Here is a 20,054-nt window from a genome sequence, read left to right as displayed (position 1 = left end):
GACAGAAAGACACTTTTCATCTGCAGTCCTCTGTGCTGTGTCCAAATCACTTCGTGAGTTCCTGTCTTGGCTCCCTCTGGTGTTAAATAAGGCAGGTCAATGGCTTCCCACCTTGGGTTGCCACATTTCCAGAAGTTAGCATCCCCAGCCCTCTCCCAAGTTTAACCCCTGGTTTGTCCAGTCTTGCCCCCAAACTTTCAGGTAGAGATTTTCTTTTGGTATATTTGAAGTTACATTACTGTTTGATGAAATTTTACATTACAAAATATAGTCCTCATTATATCTTTTTCTTAATATAGACCTTTCTCCAACTTTTCCACTTTTTCTACTAATTTATCTTACTAATACCTTTTTTTTTTTCCCCAACAGCAAGCATTTGTTTCTCAGTTCTAGAGGCTGGAAGTCGAAGATGAAGGTGCCGACAGATCTGATACCTGATGAATCAGGTACTTTTTTCTTAAAAAAATATATCTTACAGGAACCCGTTACGATCAAAACAGAAATTACAATACTTTTTCAAGTAAATAGAGCCACTGCTATTTTTAGTGTATTTTAATGTTTTGGGAAAAGAAAGAAATTTTAAAAGACTTCTGTAAAAATGAAATTAGTGTACATGAGCATTTCTTTTAAGTATGATGGCAATTTAAGGTTAACAGATGTTTTCAACATTTTTTGTAATTGTCTGACATTTGAATATATTTTCCTTCTAGTGCTAAGAAATGTCTAATTGTAAATATAGAAATAAAAATTCAAAAAACTCATTTCAAAAACTCAATAAAAAGCAACTTTTAATTTAAAACTAAATTTGTTTCACATATACAGTTTTAAAGTTAAAATTTTAATACAGTAAACTGATAGTAATATTTCTTTATGTGTTAATAAAGAACACAAAAAACAGATATTCTGGAAGGCTTCTGTGTATAAACTAATTATTTTTACTCCATGAAGGCAAATGGAAGCTTTCTTAAAGCAGAACATGCTAGTCTCACTCTGGATACATTTAAATAAGCAAATGTCAATTACAAGTCAGATAAAAATTATCTTTTTTTAAAAGAAAAGTTTCTATATTATTGACAAACAAATTCTACTTTTTCTAGTTAAAAGAGTATAGGTTTAGAATAATTCTATGGGAAAATATATTTTACCAAATGTGGCATAAGAAAATTTTACAGTCTGAATAGATTATGATCAGGTAAGACAATGAAATGATTGAAAGAATTACCTCTTGAAATCTCCAATCTGAGAGTGTCATATAGTTGAGTTCAATTCAAATTTATTGGTGCAGACTTAGTCTATACCGTATGTTTCAGAGTAAGAAAGTAGTTATTGCTATCATTTTAAGAAGCTAATATAAGTGAACCAAAACTTTATTTTTTAACATTCCAATTCCAATTATAGATAAAAATGTAAAAATCATAAGTTAAATATAAGCAAATATGCTCACCAGTATATTAAAATAGTTTTTAGTCATAGGTGAAATTAGTTCTCAGGAATGCGAGGTAATTTAATAAAAGAGAATATAAATCTATGTTTAAGGGAAGATTTGAAGACTAACTCAGCCACTTACTGAACATTTAATTCTGTCAAGTTGTTGAACTTGACATGACTCCCTTTCTTTATTCATAATATAGGGCTAGTGTTATGTATCTCAAACAAGTATTGTGAAGATTTAGGTTGATTAATGCTGTAAAACACTTAAGATAGGGTCTGGAAGATTGCAAGAGTTCACTCTTTTGCTCAGGCCCCTGGGGCCGGCAGGATGGGCAAGTGTCGCAGTCTCTGTACTTTCAGGAAGCTCCGCAGCCACCAACGAGATCAGAAGTGGCATGATAAACAGCACAAGAAAGCCCATGTGGGCACAGCCCTGAAGGCCAACCCTTCACTTTTTTTGCACTTCCCAGGCAAAAGGAATTGTGCTGGAAAAAGTAGGGGTTGAAGCCAAGCAGCCGAATTCTGCCATCAGGAAGTGTGTCAGGGTCCAGCTGATCAAGAATGGCAAAAAAAATCACAGCCTTTGTACCCAAGGATGGTTGTTTGATTTTTATTGAGGAAAATGATGAGGTTCTGGTTGCTGGATTTGGTCACAAAGGTCATGCTGTCGGTGACATTCCTGGAGTTTGCTTTAAGGTTGTCAAAAGTAGCCAATGTTCTCTCTTTTGGCCTTATACAAAGGCAAGAAGGAAAGACCAAGATCATAAATTTTGATAGCAAAAATGTGATAATAATAAATTTTCATAAGCCAGAGTAAAAAAAAAAAAGAAAATTGCAAGAGTTCAATATTTTCTAGCTAGTAGGAAGAGGAGGAGGAGTATTATTAGTATTAATTGTTAATATATTTATCAGAAAAAGTATTAATAATTCAACACAATATATCATTTTCTAATAAACATAAGGATAAGCTGAAAAGAAATTCCATAAAATTCAATACCCATTACTGAAAACTTAAAAAACAATAGGAAGATGATTAATTAACATAAGCTGTGAGAGAATATAGAGCTTAAACTAATGATTTATAAAATATAATTAGTATAATATTATACTCATTCTTATTGATTCCAATACCCTCATTCATCTACCTCCTCTGCTCATTGGGCACTACATTTTAAATACCTATGTATAGATAGAAGAATAGAGGATTTTGAGGGAGAATTGAGAAATCAGACACATCACTTCTACCCACATTCTTTTGACCCACAGAACTTAGTCACCTGGTCCCCCCTAAAAATAGGCAGAATGATAAATGCAGTGTAACAAAGAGAAAAATAAAATAATATTGGTGAGCCCATATGAGTGTCTCTGCCACACATCTACTAATGCAGATGTTGAGATGTTTTCAATATCTTAATAATATAAACAGGGTAAGTTATGTCATTTTTCTTGTATATGAACATATCTCTAAGATTTTTTTATAAGCAGAACATAGATATTTAATATATTAAAAGGTATTTCCAAATTAGCCTTCATTCCTTTTTTTTCTAAGTAAAGATTTTTGTAAGAGAAGTTTTAGGTTCATAGCAAAATTAAGATGACAGTATAGAGATTTCCCATATGCCCCCTGATCCCACACATACATGGCCTGTCCCTTTAGCATCAACCCACCAGAGTGGTACATTAATTACAATGGATGAACATACATTGACACATCATTATCACCCAAAGCACATAGTTTACATTATGGGTTCAGTCTTGGTGTTGCATATTCCATGGGTTTGGACAAATGTTTAAGGGCATGTACCCATCATTGTGCTATCATACAGAGTGTGTTCACTGCCCTAAAAATCCTCTGTACTCTACTTACTCATCTCCTCCACCCACCTCTTAGCAACCACTGATCTTTTTATAGTCTCCACAGTTTTGCCTTTTCCAGAATGCTATATAGTTGGAATAATATTATTATGAAACCTTTACAGATTGGCTTCTTTCACTTAATAATATGCATTTACGTTTCCTTCATGTCTTTTCATAGCCTGATTGTTCATTTCTTTTTAGTGATGAATAATATTTCATCATGTAGATGTACCACAGTTTATCCATTCACCTACTGAAAGACATCTTGGTTGCTTGTAAGTTTCAGCAATTATGAACAAAGCTGTTACAAACATCTGTGTGCAGGTTTTTGTATGGTTGTGCTTTCAACCCCTCTGGGTAAATACCAAGGAACATGATTGCTGGATCATATGTAAGAGTGTTTAGTTTTCTCAGAAACCACTAAACCATCTTCTAAAGTAGCTGTACCATTTTAAATTCCCACCAGCAATGAGTGAGAATTCCTGTTACTCCACATTCTCACCAGCATTTGGTGTTGTCAGTGTTCTATATTTGTGTCCTCATTTTGTTCTGGTAAGTGCCCTCTATTCCTTTTTTACTGATTTATGCTCCCATCAGTAATGTTATCAAGTCCCCATTTCTTCATATTTTCATAAAGATAGTGTGCTGTCAGACTTTTGGATTTTTTGTTAATTTGATCATAGATGAAACATATTAGCAGTGTTGTTTAAATTTGCATTTATTTTATTATGAAAGAGATTGAGCATTTCATATCTTATGAAACATTATTATTTCCTTCTTTATGAACTCTGCTCAGTCATTGGTGATGATAAGATACTCAACATCACTAATCATCAGGACAATGTAAATGAAAACCACAATGAGCTATCACTTCATACTTATTAGAATGGCTATTATCACACAAACAAGAAATAACAAGCACGGGTGAGGATGTGGAGAAAAGAGAACACTCATGCAGTGATGATGGGAATGTAAATTTGTACTGCTACAATGGAAAACAATATGAATTTCCCTTCAAAATTAAAAGTGGAATACCATATGATCCAGCAATCCTACTTCTAGGTATTTTTTCAAAGGCAGTAACATCTCTACATTGAAAAGATATCAGATTCCCATATCCACTGCATTACATTAGCCATCCTGGATGCTAGACACTGTTCTCTTTAATACTTCCAGATAGTTCTTTCCTCAGGTCCTGGGTATCCTCACACCCATAAGCTAATCAATTTGTTTTTATTGAACACTTGAGAGAGACCCTCTGTAGGAAACTCGCTGGAGTTCTTTTTGTCTACAGCTGTCTCCTCTTTGGTACTCTGTCCTGTGAACACAAGTTGCCTTAAATCTCTCGGCACTGTCACCTATACCTCCAGCTGGGTGCTCTCCCTGTACCTTAGCTTGGAATCTCTCTCTCAGAGTCAAAGCGATGGAGTAAGCATAGAGCTCTCCTTTTTTGTTTTCAATTTCTTGGAGATCATTGTCCATTATTACCTGATGTCTACCATTTTTTATTTTTTCAAGTGAACAAATCTAGTCCCTGTTTCTCTATCTCGGTGCAAAGCAAAATTCTACAATTACAATTTTTTTTAAAGATTTTATTTATTTATTTGACAGACAGATCACAAGTAGGCAGAGAGACAGGCAGAGAGAGAGGGGGAAGCAGGCTCCCGCCTAGCAGAGAGCCCGATGTGGGACTCAATCCCAGGACCCTGGGATCAAGACCTGAGCAAAGGCAGAGGCTTTAACCCACTGAGCCACCCAGGCACCCCTACAATTACAATTTTAAAATAGAAGCCAGATCATACTCATTTCAGTCTGGATCCCAAACAGAAGTGCATGGCAAACAAATTAGTAAAATTTAAAGAATGCTTATATTCAGAGGGGTTATTCGTGGAGATTTGGTTGCACACTGAGAAGCCACAAAAAACAGTATAACCATCCTAGGCTAATAGCAGCAGAGCTGTTAGTAACCCTGGTCCCTTTGAGCCTAGGACATAAGATGTTTACTAGAACTCAGAAGGAGATCAAGTTAAGAAGCCTTCCTTGAAAAAAATGCGTGACCTGGGGTGCCTGGGTGGCTTAGTCATTAAGCGCCTGCCTTCGGCTCAGGTCATGATCCCAGAATCCTGGGATCGAGTCCTCTGCTTGGTGGAAAGCTTGCTTCTCCCTCTCCCACTCCCCCTGCTTGTGTTCCCTGTCTCACTGTCTCTCTCTTGTCAAGTGAATAAATACAATCTTTAGAAAAAAGAAAATGTGAGACCTAAGGTAAAACCGAAGGGAGGAGCCAGAGAAATATACTGACATCACTCTCTTCTATTGTCCTTTCTTTTTCCCATGGACTTAATCTAAATTAGAAGCCAAAGAATAGAATAGAACAGAAGAGAAGAGAAGAGACTAGCTTGCGTAAGTCAGCCTCTCAGAGCAGAGCAAGTTGTATTTGCAAAGGAAATGCAAGATACCTAGCCCGAGATACTTTTTGGCATGCCTCTCTGCATGCAGTTGCGTAAACCCTGGTAATCATGTTTGATTCTTTCATGTCCCTTACCTCCCCATTCCAACTGGCCACAGATTCTGTAGATCCTACTTTTCAATCAGTTACAAATTTATTGCTTCCTCCCCAACTTCCTACAGTCACTACTATTTTAATGAATGTTATCACTATGTTCCAATGCACTTTGCCATAACCTCTGAAATACTTTCCTGGTCTCCCAGTTTTAGTCCCCCTCTTTAGTCCATCTACTCTTTAGAAACAATGGGATTGATTTTCTTTCTTTTTAATTCAGGCCTGATCACATCATTTCACAACTTTATATTTTCCCATGGTTCATACATTTCAGTGGGGATTTCAAGATGACCCATTTTCTGGATTCTACCATTGTCACCATCTTAAGCAAGAGGAAGACATAATAAAATACAAAATGTAAAGCTGGTTGTTTTTCATAAATTTCTCTTGAAAACTCCTATTCTTCTAATCCTTCAAATGTCATCAATCTCTCATTATAGTTATGACTAGGTTACCTTTTTCCCACAGTGCTGAACTAGCTTCTTATCTCAACCAACTGATGCCTCTTTAGCACTCATTAAACTAAGAATTACTTCTATTAATCTTTACATTATTTCTCTTAGTAAAAGACTGATTTTTATGTAAGACATACCTTGTATCAACTTCAGATGTGAATTAGTTTCTCATTCTTAAAGTATTCAGGATCAATATTTAATTCACTTTATTGCTAAGTGAACTATCAATTAATTCAGTTTCTAATCCAATTTTTATTTTATGTGCTCAATGAAACAGTTTATATAGTATCTTAACATTTTAAAATCTTGGTTGCAGAGAATATACTTAAGCCATTTTTTTCATCTCAAATAAATACACAGAAATATTGTTCAAATGACACTTCATTTATCTAAATCAGTCTACAACCATAGAAGTTGTTTGCTGTGCTTAGAAGGGAACATATAACTTGGTGAACAATAATGATAAAATTTGATGTGCACTTACAAGGCCTAGCTCCTAGCTCCTAGCTTTTCATTATAGTTCCTTCCTCACTAAAATTTAATTCTTTACGACATTACTTATCTTTATATTACATTCCCTCAAAAGTTTAATCATTTCTGAAATGTCTGAGTCTTATCTGATTCTTCCACTTACTAGCTTGTGGCCTTGGACATGTTTCTCTTGGGATCTGTTTCCTCATCTGTGAAATGTGAATAATAACTTCTACTTTAGGGCAATTTTGTGAGGAATAACTGAGTTAATACATTAAAATGCTTAGAACAATGTTTGGAATATAGGAACAATCTACAAGTGTTATTATTATTATGAAATCAGGTATAAATGCTTATTCTGTCTCCTCCTCTATAAGGACAACAGTAAACCTGATTTGCACTATTGCTCCCCATCAATTTACATCTCATCAAAGACCTCATACTCTCAATTATCTTATTTTTCCTGCACCTTCCATTTCTCCCTTGTCACTTGCTCTTTCTTACCAGCATTTAGATATCTTCAAATATTTGTTTGACTGTAAACATAAACATGCCACTCAAACATGTTCCATGAGGATAAGTTCTTGTGTTCATTTTCTTTTTTATCACAGTATCTCAGTGTCTAATATATATGTAGGTACTCAATAAATATTAATTGAATTAAGGAATGGAAAAATCATAAATTAATCATTTGAGGGCCTGAATGCTTTAGCTCTTAACCTATTTCCTGCCAATGCTTCACAGACCAACATCTACATCTATTTTCATTTCCCATTCATTTCTCATTCCTCAGCAAACTGATCTCTACTTCCTCCATTTCACTTAAGTGGTTGTTATCAATTAAGTTAAAATATATGTTGCATCAAGGGCGCCTGGCTGACTCAGTCAGTAGAATATGTGACTCTTGATCTCAAGATAGTAGGGAGTTTGAGTCCCATATTGGGCATGTAGAGATTACTTTAAAAAAAATATATATATATGTGTGTGTGTGTGTGTGTGTGTGTGTATATACTATATATATAGTTGTATTTAACTTATGGCCTGGAAACAATACATAACCAATTCAAATTCAATATAAAGCAAGTTCATCCCTCTTAGAAAGTTAAGTTTTTAAATGATAAAGCTTTCACTGTAAGGCAGACATAGAAAATCTTTAAGTAACGTATTACAGAGATTCAGAGAAAAAGGGTCTGATACTTAGACACTGTAAGTAGGATGATAATGTGAGAAGAACAGAACAATGGAAAAAGAAGAGATCAAGACAAGCTTTTTGCATTTACTGGAAACAAATGTTGCTAATAGCATCAGTGAGTCTAGCAATAGGCAATAGATAGTATGCCTTGTTCCATAACTAGTGTGGGGGGAACCTTCCCCCCATCCTTGGGAGGAATGGAGTAAATGAGCAAGAGACCTCAGAAAAAATGGGTAACACTTCCATTTATAGCTATGGTGGGTTAGATGGCATTGAAAGCCTCCATGCTAAAGTAATATTCAAGCTATATTTTACAAATGTACAACAACAATTTCAGGGAGTTATCCAGTAACCAATGAAAAGTTCTGATCCTAAAAGCAAGGAAAAACACAAGTTTAACAGATTTCCTTGTAAGGATTTTTTGCACACTCCAGCTAAGGAAAACAGAACCCAATTAAACAGTAACTTTCTCTGGAGGGAAAAAAAAGAGATTGTGGTTCAGGGATGCCAAGAAAGTTGGGGGCAGGAATCAGAGGCCCCAGAATGTTAACCCTAATAATCTCTGTAAAATTTTTTCAGAGTTTTTGCTTTTAGATGGCATTTAATCTGTGAGTACATGGTTGGATCTCTGGAAAACCTAGGAGAGAATAGCTACCAAGGACTAGAGAACAGAGAAGAAATTCTTAGTCTGAACAATAGTGAAGAGATACGGACGGGATTTTGGTCTTTCTGGAACAGAGACACCTTATGAACACTTTAGGCTTTCAGTAGAAACTGAGGAAAAACCATATCATACAAATAAGGACTATGCCATAAAAGTAAGGATTGTGCTCTGAGAGTATGGGCAAACCAGAACTGTCCTCTCTAATAAATCTTTAGAGCAATCATTGATCAAATTAGTGTGATCCAATGGTAATGTAAGTAGACCCCAGAACAAAACTCAATACTATTTAGAGGATATTAAAATAACCCAAGAACTCTTCAAAGTATTTTCTAAAATATCCAGCATATAATAAAAATAACTAGGTATATAAGGAAGCAGGAAAACACTATTCAATTGTGAAGAGATACAATACACCCAAAGACATTCTAGACACTGGATTTAGCAAACAACATTTTCAAAGTAAATATGTGTGTTATAATTAGACAAAATAAAGGAACAATTAAAGAAAATATGGATCAAATATATGAGGGGGGAAATTTCATCAGAGTTGAATAATGAAAAGAAAATAGAAATTCTAGAACTAAGATACAATGTCAGAACTTAAAAAAATCATACGGTGGGATAAACTGTAGACTTTATAGAGCAGAAGACAAGATTAATGAACATGAAGATAGAGCAACAGAAAAACACCAAAAGAAAAAAAGAAAAAAAATGAAGTATAAGAAACATATGGGACATGGTCATAAAAGACACAAAACAAAATATAAAAGACACACAGGACATGATCACAGCATCTAGGATATATATAACTGGAATCCCAAAGGGAAAAAGTGAAAAGAAATAGGATGGAAGCCTTTTTTTTTTTTTTTTTTTTTTTGAGAGATAGAGAGAGTGAGAGCACGGGTGAAAGGCAGAGGGAGAGGACTCTTAAGCATGTTCCATGCCCAGTTCAGAGCCCCATGCAGGGCTTGATCTCCTGGCCATGAGATCATGACTTGAGCTGAAATCAAGAATAGGGTGCTTAACTGACTGAGCCATCCAAGTGCCTTGGGATGAAAGCTATATCTGAAGAAATAATTACAAAAATGTCCAAATCTACAGGAAGAAAAGTATCAACTCACAGATTCAAGTATTCCACAAATCTATATGAGGTTAAAAAACACACATCCACATACCCCCTTAGGCACATCATGTTCACATTGCTGAAAATGTGAACACGCAGCTAGGTGAAAAATACTCATTACTCCAAATAAGCGACAAAAGAAATTATGGATGCCAAAAGTCATGAGATGACATCTTCAAAGTGGTAGAGGAAGAAAAAAAATAATTTGAATCCAGAATTTTATTATTTAGCAAAAACAGCATAAATGAAGGTAAATTTCAGACATTTTTAGATGAAAACAGATAAGAAGCAAAAAAAAAGTGTAAACATTGTATCACTAGCAGACCTAAAGATTGTGAAGATTGTAGAGAATTATAGGTACAATAGGAAGTCAATAAAAACATAACAGACAGCTTTTATTTTACGTTTGTTTTTTAAATTTTTTTAAACTTGAGTATAGCTGACATGCCACTATGCAGCACTATTACAATATCATTGACTATATTTCCTATGCTGTACTTTTTCCCCCATGACCTATTTATTCCATGACTAGAGGCAACAGACAGCTTTTAATTAAATAATTCTCATCATATAACATAAGAGTAAGTGTCATAACTGGGTTCTATTTGTAGGCAAAATAATTTGGCAAAACTAGATGATAAATACTTTAAAAGAAATTTTAGGAGAATATGAGTAGACAGACAGTTTCCTTAGTTATGACATAAAGTAATAGAAAATTGCTATTTAAATAATGAACTTTTCTTGGAGACTAAAAAGTCTTCAGAGCCCCATGTCTTCATGGGGCTATTTCTACATGAAATAGAAGGTAGGCAAACGAGGCCAAGAAAAGTTTTGTGTTTATTTCCTCTTTCTATTAGGTTTCTGGATGTGTTTTCTATTAACAATAATAAAATATTTGAAAATAATTTTTCTGTATTTGGAAGAAATAGCAAAATATGGGACCTGTGATAAATAAGTTTCTTAATATAACAAACTTTATAAATATGCTCTTACTCTTTTTCTTTTTTCAATATCTTTAAAGACAGTAAGATTATATAAGGTAATCATTAAAACTATGCATGGATTTTGAAACACATATAAAACATTTGTATAAAAGGAATAACATAAAATGGTTGAGAAGAATTAGAATTATAGGAGTAAAGTTTCTATATGTTTCTACACCCAAGTATGAGTCTGAAAAACATCTGATAAGTTGAGATGTATATTGTGAGCCCTAGAGCAACCAGTAAGAAAAATAATTCAAAAATATAATGAAAAAGCCACAAAAGGAATTAAAATATTCCACTAAAAAACACCCACTTAACACAAAAGAAGGCAAAACAGGAGGCTCAGAGGAACTAAATTCATGAGACGCATAACATGTCACATGTTTTATGACATGTTTTGTGTTTTGTGACATGTCACATGTTTTGTGACATGTTTTGTTACATAAATGTAACACAAAACAGCAGATGTAAATCCGAACATATCTATAATAACATTAAAAATGAATAGATTTAACATTCTGACCAAAAGCAGAGAGTATCGATTATCAACTACATGCTTTCTACAAGTAATATGCTTCATGTTCAAAGAAATAGTTTAAAATTAAAAGGATAGAAAAGGATATACCAGCAAATCAGACTTGGAGAGATAGCCCTAAAAAACTGCAGGATTATTAGATATTTCTGGAGGAGTTTTGGAAAAGTGCTGGGGATCTGACCCCATGTGGATATGGAGAGAGCAAGACGATGATGTCAGGTGGTCAAGGATAAATATCTAGAATGAAGTTTCCTTTTTTTTTTTTTAAGATTTTACTTATTTTTTTTGAGAGAGAGAGAGGATGAACAGGAGGAAGAGGCAGAGGGACAAGCAGACTCCCCGTGGAGCAGGGAGCTGGACCTGGGGCTCATTTCCAGGACCCTGAGATCTTGACCTGAGCCAAAGTCACACTCTTAGCCAACTGAGCCACCCAGGCACACCTGGAATAAGGATTCCAATAAGGACTACCTTATTACATTGTGTACATTGTGTAAGCGCATTGAGGCCAACCAGCGGTGGGGTTATGTAATGAATGGATTGTGGAACCTCAGTTATAAATTTAGAACTGTCAAAATTCTGGTACTTGGGTTGAGAAGGAAACAGAGCAAGCACATTTATAACATAAAGGCAAATATTAGGCCCCGCAAAAGCTGGGAGATAGTTTCTCCTATTTGTTCCTCAAGGCAGGGGATCCTATATATCTTTGTCTCATGAGGGCTTAGTTCAGTGCTTATCATATGGCACATACCAGCAGATATGACTGAAGGATTGAAAAAAGTAATAAAAGTCAAAGAATGAGTCACAAGCAATAAGACAGATTTAGCTAATTTAGGCCCAAAATCAGAGTAGGATTAATATAGGGCAGACTTAAGACTGATTTACTGAGCACTTCTTAATTTGTGTACTTAAAAAGAGAATGGTATAAAGCAGTGCTATACCTGATTAGAGCCATGATAAAGAATAGGACAAGGACTGAGAGCCTGGAAGTTCATTTCAAACATAAATGACCTTTTATAAATGATATAGTATAAGGATCTTATTTGTTTGATAGTGCAGAGAAGTGCTCAATGGTACCTTCTCATTAGTGTTCATTATATGCATTATATGCATTGTGAGTGTTATTTAGGAAAATGATATAACCACATAATATAGAAAAATATATGCATTATATGCATTGTGAGTGTTATTTAGGAAAATGATATAACCACATAATATAGAAAAATAGTTTTATGAAAGGAAAGTACATACAAATATTAGATGTTAAGTTGAAAGAGAGAAAGACTTTAGAATAAGAAAATGAACAAGGTCCACTTTCAGGTGGAAATTCTCATCATTAAAAAATAAGATACCTTTTTAGGGGTGCCTGGGTAACTCTGTTGGTTAAACGTCTACTTTTGGCTCAGGTTATGATCCCAAGGTCCTGGGGTCGAGCCCTGAGTTGGCCTCCTTCCCTCTCCCTGCTCGTCCCTTCTCTGTCTCTCTCTCTCAAATAAATAAAATCTTTTTTTAAAAAAGATAACTTTTAATTCTAGAAAAGTTTAATTCTAGAAAAGCCTGAATTATCTTCCTAGTCATATATCATTTTCATTATGAAGAGTTGCATTCACATAATGTTTTTAGAAAAGGTGTCATTTTATTACTTTATCCTCCCATCTGTAATTTGTCATTTAATATGCATATGTATATGCATATCTTATGTTTAATTAAAATACATAATTTAATTATATTATATATTTAATTAATATATCTATAAATATATACACCTGTCTTCTATAAAATATATTTCATAGAATTAATATATACATAGTACCACAACTGGCTCTATGTAACACACACATACACAAAATGCAGACTCATTTAAAATTTACATTCCAAATTAACTGTCTCTATACAATTTTTATAGTGTTACATCATAACTTAATGTTTCTTAATTGTTTCAATATCTCAACATTATGGATTAAAGTAAAATCATGCTCACTGGGTTTGCTAGAATTTTCCATACCTTCCTTTAGTTCTTATTGCTGCAGATGAATACTTTCATCCATTTTTGTTGGGTTCTTTTCTCCTTCCCCACAGGATATGATATGATAAACTTGTTCCTTTCTCTTTTAGTCATCAACTTGCTCTTTCTTCCTTAACCCCAGAAGATGGTGGTTTTGTTGGCAATTTATTTATAAAATTGAGCCATCCAGTGTCAATCTCATGTATTTAATTTTTCCCTCAAAATATCTTGGTCCCACACTCTTTGTATTGTGACAAAACAACCTGGTAGCTTTACCCATTAATTCAACATTTGCTCCAGTCTACAATTACATTGCCTCAAACTCTACCATGACAGGACTGCATTCCTGATCTATCTCTTCCCACTTTGGAGTACATATACGACTTATGACTTCATCCCCCTTTAAATGTTTCCATTTCCCGAGCCCCTGATGTTCTTCACCTCTGCTCAGTTATTTCCCACATCAAACACCTTTCCTTTACCCGTCTGTCAGCTCAGTGTGATTCAGTGTACAATTAGTTAGGTAATTAATAAATCAATGTGTAAAATAAAAATGGAAATGAATAGTGAGGCCAAGGTCCAATGCCAGGGGAATTTATTCTCAAATAAATTGAATAGTTTCCACGCAAGTGCATGAAAGGAAGTTAAGGGTTTTTAGTGATGTACAGACATCACTAAAAATAGAAGCCCAGCAGACATAATACCCCCTACAAGATTATCTCAAAAACATATTCATCATCAAGACTTTATTTCCAAATCTCTCTGAAGACCAAGTAGGAAATCAAAAGGATGGCAACTAAGGCAGAAGGAACTTTGGGCACTGATCTATAATATCAGAAAAATTACAGAGATTGCACAGGAACTGTTATGCAGGAAAAATAGAAAGTAAGGAGGAGAAAACTGTAGATTATGGCCAAACCATAAAAGTTCTGGAGTTGCAGAGAGAAACGTTTCACCAGTCTCGGTAGATATGGACAGCCATTGAAGGTTTTATGAGAGGCTGACATAAATGGAGTTTCACACTATCACAAAACTTTTCTGACACCAATGTTTAGGATAAATCAGTGTTAAGATCAAGTGTGTTGGAGGACAAGATTCAGGCAGGAGTCTGTTTAAATTGTGCTTTAGAAAGCCACACATCTCCATGGAAGCCAGATGAGCACATGTGGAACATTTTAGGCTGTGGGGCTAGGCTGTAGCTCTACTCCTGACTCCATTGTTTATCAGTTTGGTGACTTTAGGCAAATAATTAAATCTCTCTGGGGATCATTATCTCCATCCAGAAAACAGAAACTACAAGTAGTTCCTTCTTTTTAGATTTGTTGCGGATTGCATAAGGTAAATTGTGAAAGGTCCTGGTGCTCTGGTGACACCTAATAAGGAACCATTTACCAAATAATCACAGCTACTGTCATCGTCAATGGTGTTAAATAAAAGGAGGTAGTAGAAGTGAAAATAGAAAGTAGCATCCGGAAGTAAAAGGCGCTTTGGAGGTAACTGAGGATTTTTCAACTTATCAAGTAGGTATAAGAAAGAGTCAGAGATGTCTCTGAGGTTTCATTCTGGGTAAGTCGGAGACTGCGTGTGCCATTAATCAAAACATACAGGTCACCAGGAGTTGCTGCTTTTGGAGACGGAGTAATAAATTTGGGATTGTTCATGCTGATTTCAAGGTACAAGTAGGTCATACAGGTAGAGCAGTTATTATGCAGCTGAAAATGTATCTTACAAATCAAGTATAGAAATATAAATCCTGTAATTGCACAGACAGGCCTGAAATCTTAAGAAGAGAATCCCTAACAGAATAAATGATAGCTTCAGGAATGAAAGCATCACCACACCTCAACCATTCCCTAAGGCTTGCTTCCAAATGTGCTTCTCACACAGGTTTCATAAACTAATCCCCTCGGTTTCCCTGTGGTGGTGCCACCACTGTCTGCCACATCTGCTTTAGTTTGCTCACTCATAACTCATCTTTCTCTTAATGCCAAAACACCCAGCCACCTGCATCATCTGGGTGACTGTTTGCACAATGCAACTGAAGGAACTGAGGACACCTTTCCTCTTTGCAACTGATGTCTCTGTCTATGAAACGACTCTAAGGATTTCCTTGCCTTCACCCTGACGCTCAGACCAAATTCTAAGGAGTTAGACCGAATAATAATTCCCTTAACAGTCAGTCTGCTACAATCAGACTTTTTTTTATGACAAATATTTTCCCAGGGGATTCTATAATCTATACTATAATTTTTAATCTATCAATTCAAATAGACCCAATTCAAATGAGCCCAGTTGAATTTTCCAATTTTTTTTCCCCTGTTTCCTGTGTCCCATTTCCCATTGTTTCTACGAATGAGCTCCCAGGTCCCTTCCACACTCTCTGAAAAAGAATGTATTTCTACCTTTTTATCTGCCCAGATCTAAGGATTGTTCTTTTTCTCTTCCTGAAGCTGTTTCCTCAGGACTTCAGGCTATCCGGCAGTGTCTTGTCCCTTCCACCTGTCCAGTTGACTACCCTGGAAGCAGCCTCTGAAATACACATAGTCTCTTGAATGTTGAAGACTATTCTACAAGTTATATTTGGAACACTTTATAATTGACGAATGGCAACATGAAGACCGGCTGTGAACTATCTTAGTAACTTGGGTGAGAAGCAAAAGCAGCACTGGGAGGCTGAAAACATTAAAACAAAACAAAACAGAAAACCACACATGAAAATTAAGACTATTTTGAGATCTTGCATTTCTAAGATCTTTATAAGTTATTTTTAAATCAAATTCAGTGAAAATGGAGATTTTATAAGTCCCATTGGTATCTGCTTGAGATACTATAACAGTCATGGTGAAGAATTTTCCTTACATTTAATACATTTGTTCCTTTTGTTCTGTACAATTCCAGCAAGCATTTGTATGATACGGAGATGTAGGTGTATTGAGAATCATAACTTTCTTTTTCTCTTTCCAAATATCAACTTGATTCCTTTCTAGCCCTAAAGTAAGTTATCTAATCAAAGGGTTGCATGAGGTCAAATCTTGAGTTGGACATTGTTGATATGCCTGAGGTAAGGGTCATCACCAATGTAATGACTCCTTATAGATTTACGAAGAGCCTAAAGCTCCAGTCCAGCTTCAACCACAGAATAAAAACACAAAAGGAGAGTATTTTGCTTAGTTCACTTTGAAAAAGTGAAACTCTGTGCCCCAGTATCAGTTTTTCCTGGTGCACACTGTTGGCTTGTCTTGAGATTTGACGGGAAGGAAAAAAAAATTAAAAGAACAAGAGAGAAGTATTTCCAGATTCTGATCTGATTCCAGACTCTAAAGAATGCCCCAAGAGTAACAGAGTCAATCACAGCATACCACTGGGTATAAATGCAGATATTGTCCAAGAATCCAAAAACAGTTAATTTGGGTCTTTTAAAATTTCTTCTGAGCCAGTTCTGTTCAAAGTGTGTAATAGAAAAATAATCTGTTTACATTATGCTTAGCAAATGCCAAAACACCTGCTCAAATAAGACTTTTAAGGAATTTGTATGCTTTTTTAATCATTGTGAAATATTTCTTTTGTTTTGTCTCCAAATGCATAATTCAATTTTCTACACAGAATGATGGCTCAATAAATGTTATCATGTAGTGATTTACACTTGAGAAATACTATTGCAGCAGATGATATGAACTGCAAGATTATCTGTACTAATATTTTTATAATTTTGATATTCTATAAAAATTTGTTGAGTGCCTATTAGTACCAAATGTATACAAGGCCCTGAGTATACAATAATAACAAAACAAATATCAGTCCCTGACTTGTTGGAATTTTCATAGTCTAAAATGTAATTCATATGTGCTTTTATTCTATAGAGTGATCTGTGGAATAAAGTCAATTTTGCTAATAGGAGAGTAGCCCAGAGAAGCGTCCTGACCTGCACTCACAGATCAGTCATGGTTCTCAGTATTAAGAAACACACTGCCCGCTGCGGGAAAAAGTACATATTAAAAGTTAAATGAAATCTAGCTTTTCAGTAGGATTTTACATTTACAAGGTGATTTTCAAATTATGACTTTAAAGGAAAGGAAAAGTTGCACTGCTATATAGCTATATATGGCTGACCACTAATGATTACTTATTCTCTGATTTTGTTTCCGGATTTGTTTTTAGCTGAAATACTGTAATGTTTGTGATCTACAGTTATACCTCAAATCTCTTGAATTCAACTTACTAAACGTTTATTTTTATGTGCAAGTCATGTGTTCAGTGCTGAGACTATAAATCTATCAAAGATAAGCATTCCCCTTTTAAGGAATTCATCTAATATCTACATGGCCTTCTATATGTCTCTTGGTTCTAAATGTTCTTGGTTGCAGGGATGCCTGGGTGGCTCATTCAAAAAGGTCATGATCCCAGGGTGCTGGGATTGAGGCCTGCCCTGCGATGGGTTTCTCTGCTCAGCGGGAAGTCTGTTTCTCCCTCTCCGTCTGCCCCTCCCCCTGCTCTCCCTCTCAAATAAATAAATAAAATCTTTAAAAATATATATAAATGTTCTTGGTTCCAGTAACAAATATTTAGCCAATCCTAAATATAATGCTAAAAGAAGATTTTAATTTATAACATCTAATGACCCAGTGAAAATAGTAAATTCATATTGTTTGTCACCATTAGATTTGTAGGCAAACAAAAAAAGACCTATGGTGGTATATTATGGAAATTTAATTAATTTAGTTTACTTCTTTCAATAACAGATGTGGAATTTACTATAACATCTATAGATGTCACCTCCTTATTGATTATAAGCTAATCATTAATGAAACTTAGAGTTGAATGCTGAAAGTTTTGCTTATTTAAATTGTGAAAGAGCAACAAAGGTTAAAAAAACACAGACACACTAATTAACTAATTACTTGAAGATTACCTTATGAAGCTCTTCTTAAACTTCAATATATCATTGACAGTTCTGTAATCTCAATCAGACTTATTGAGATTAGATCCAAAATCTAATGCTGGATTTTGGCATTAGAACTCTGTTCTAGTGGTTTAAAGATAACTGTATCGGTGGGCTTTAAAAAATTAAACAAGGCATTAGGGAATTCCACTGGCTTGATAAGATTCTGGTTATTTATTTTGCATCTGTGAGAGTTGCCCTAGGGCACTCTTCCTTAGGTTATTGCCTGAATAATATGCTGAGATACGAAAACAGAAAGTGCTAGTTGTAGTGAGGGTATGAGGTTCTTGCTAGCCCATGATGGATAGAGCCCACATCTCCCTCCATTCCTGGGCTATCTGCTACAGGAAACGGCTGTGGTTATGATGGGCAAACACTGGATGTGTACTCAATACATTCTTGCTTATTTACCTAGTAAACTTTGACATAAGTATTATCCTGACTTGCAAAAATATTAAAAAATGTAATAGCTATTTTTCTTAGAATACAGGCTCCTGTGAAGATTAAATGAGTTCAGTTACATGATTGCATATGGTAATCTATCAAAGGTAATACAGATACAAGACATTATTACTATTATTTCTTTTCTCATGGAAACCTTACCTTTGCTTTGTAGCTAATGTTGATTAATATTACGTCCAACCATAGTCTCATCCACCACAAAAATTAATGCAGATCTGTTACTAACAAAAGCTAACAGAGCATTGATTTCCACTCCTAATACTATGTATCATATACGTTGATAATAGGAATCTGGCAGTGCAGCAACATCTGTCAATATGCTGAGCCTTCTTTACATCTAAGATGGACGCCATAATCTCCAGGACTGACATACAGAGGTAAGAAATGTACCTTTAAAAAGCCCTACTGCCGTTGCGGTGCCTGGGTGGCTTAGTACGTTAAGTATCCCACTCTTGATTTTGGCTCCGGTCATGATCTCAGGGTCCTGACATCTAACTCCATGCTCAGCAGGGAGTCTGCTTCCTTCCCTCTCCCTATGCGCCTCTCCCTTCTCAAGCACCTGTGTGAGTGCACTCTCTTTCTCTCTATAAAGTAAATAAATCTTTAAAAAGCCCTACCGCCTTTGCCATCACCCCCTCCGAAGGGCCAGCTGCTGTGGAAATGACTGTGATGATTTGATGGTTTGCCTTTGGTCCCTTTTATTCTCTTGGTATGACCAATTATCAATCCACAAATATATGATTAAAGCAAGTCCACTCCAGGTATGCCTTTGTATCAATCTCTCTTGTAAGATAATTTTTTCTTGTTAGTCTAGTTAGGTCCCATAATATTATTTAATTTACCCATATGTCCGTCTTTCTGAACCCTTTAGATCCTGTTGAGTTACCTTTCTCTCTCTTAACCTGGAAAAAAGAAGGGCTCTCCCACATTCCTTCTCCTATCATCTACTAGGCAGTTTCTCTTCAATAGCTGTGTTCTCCTGTCCTCCCCAAGTTGAGCAGGGTCAGTGCTCATCACCTAGTTCTCTCTCTCTCTCTCTCTCCTTTCTTTTCTTTAGTCCATTTCTCCCTCTGAATAAAAGTTTATGGGATATCTTCAAACCTTTATTCTCCCTATTGGCAAGCAACATTGAAGGAACCTAACAGATTTTACTTAAGAGATGAGGTTGCTTCTGATAATTTCATGGCAAAAGGGGATGGAAACATTTCACACTTGTCTAAACACTACTCTTCCCCAAAGTACAAGAGAAAAGCATCCCAAAATTAAACTCCATGTAGACATCCAATTTCCTGTTTTCCCTACCTGATTCTCAAAGTGCAACTCTCTAGCACTTTCTTTTTCTGATCCCTTTGGGAGGAAGTGTCATCTGTTATCAAT

The 20,054-nt window shown here is 35.3% G+C and overlaps 1 pseudogene; it reads left to right on the top strand.

Moving 5' to 3' along the window:
- The first annotated feature begins 1,730 nt into the window (after nt 1-1,730).
- LOC125102836 (40S ribosomal protein S23-like) lies at nt 1,731-2,240 on the top strand (annotated as a pseudogene).
- The last annotated feature ends 17,814 nt before the right edge of the window (nt 2,241-20,054 follow it).

The sequence above is a fragment of the Lutra lutra genome, chromosome 6 (assembly GCF_902655055.1).
Source record: "Lutra lutra chromosome 6, mLutLut1.2, whole genome shotgun sequence".
NCBI classification, from domain to species: Eukaryota; Metazoa; Chordata; class Mammalia; order Carnivora; family Mustelidae; genus Lutra; species Lutra lutra.
Note: the sequence above shows the minus strand (reverse complement) of the source record. Positions and strands in the feature narration are given on the sequence as shown.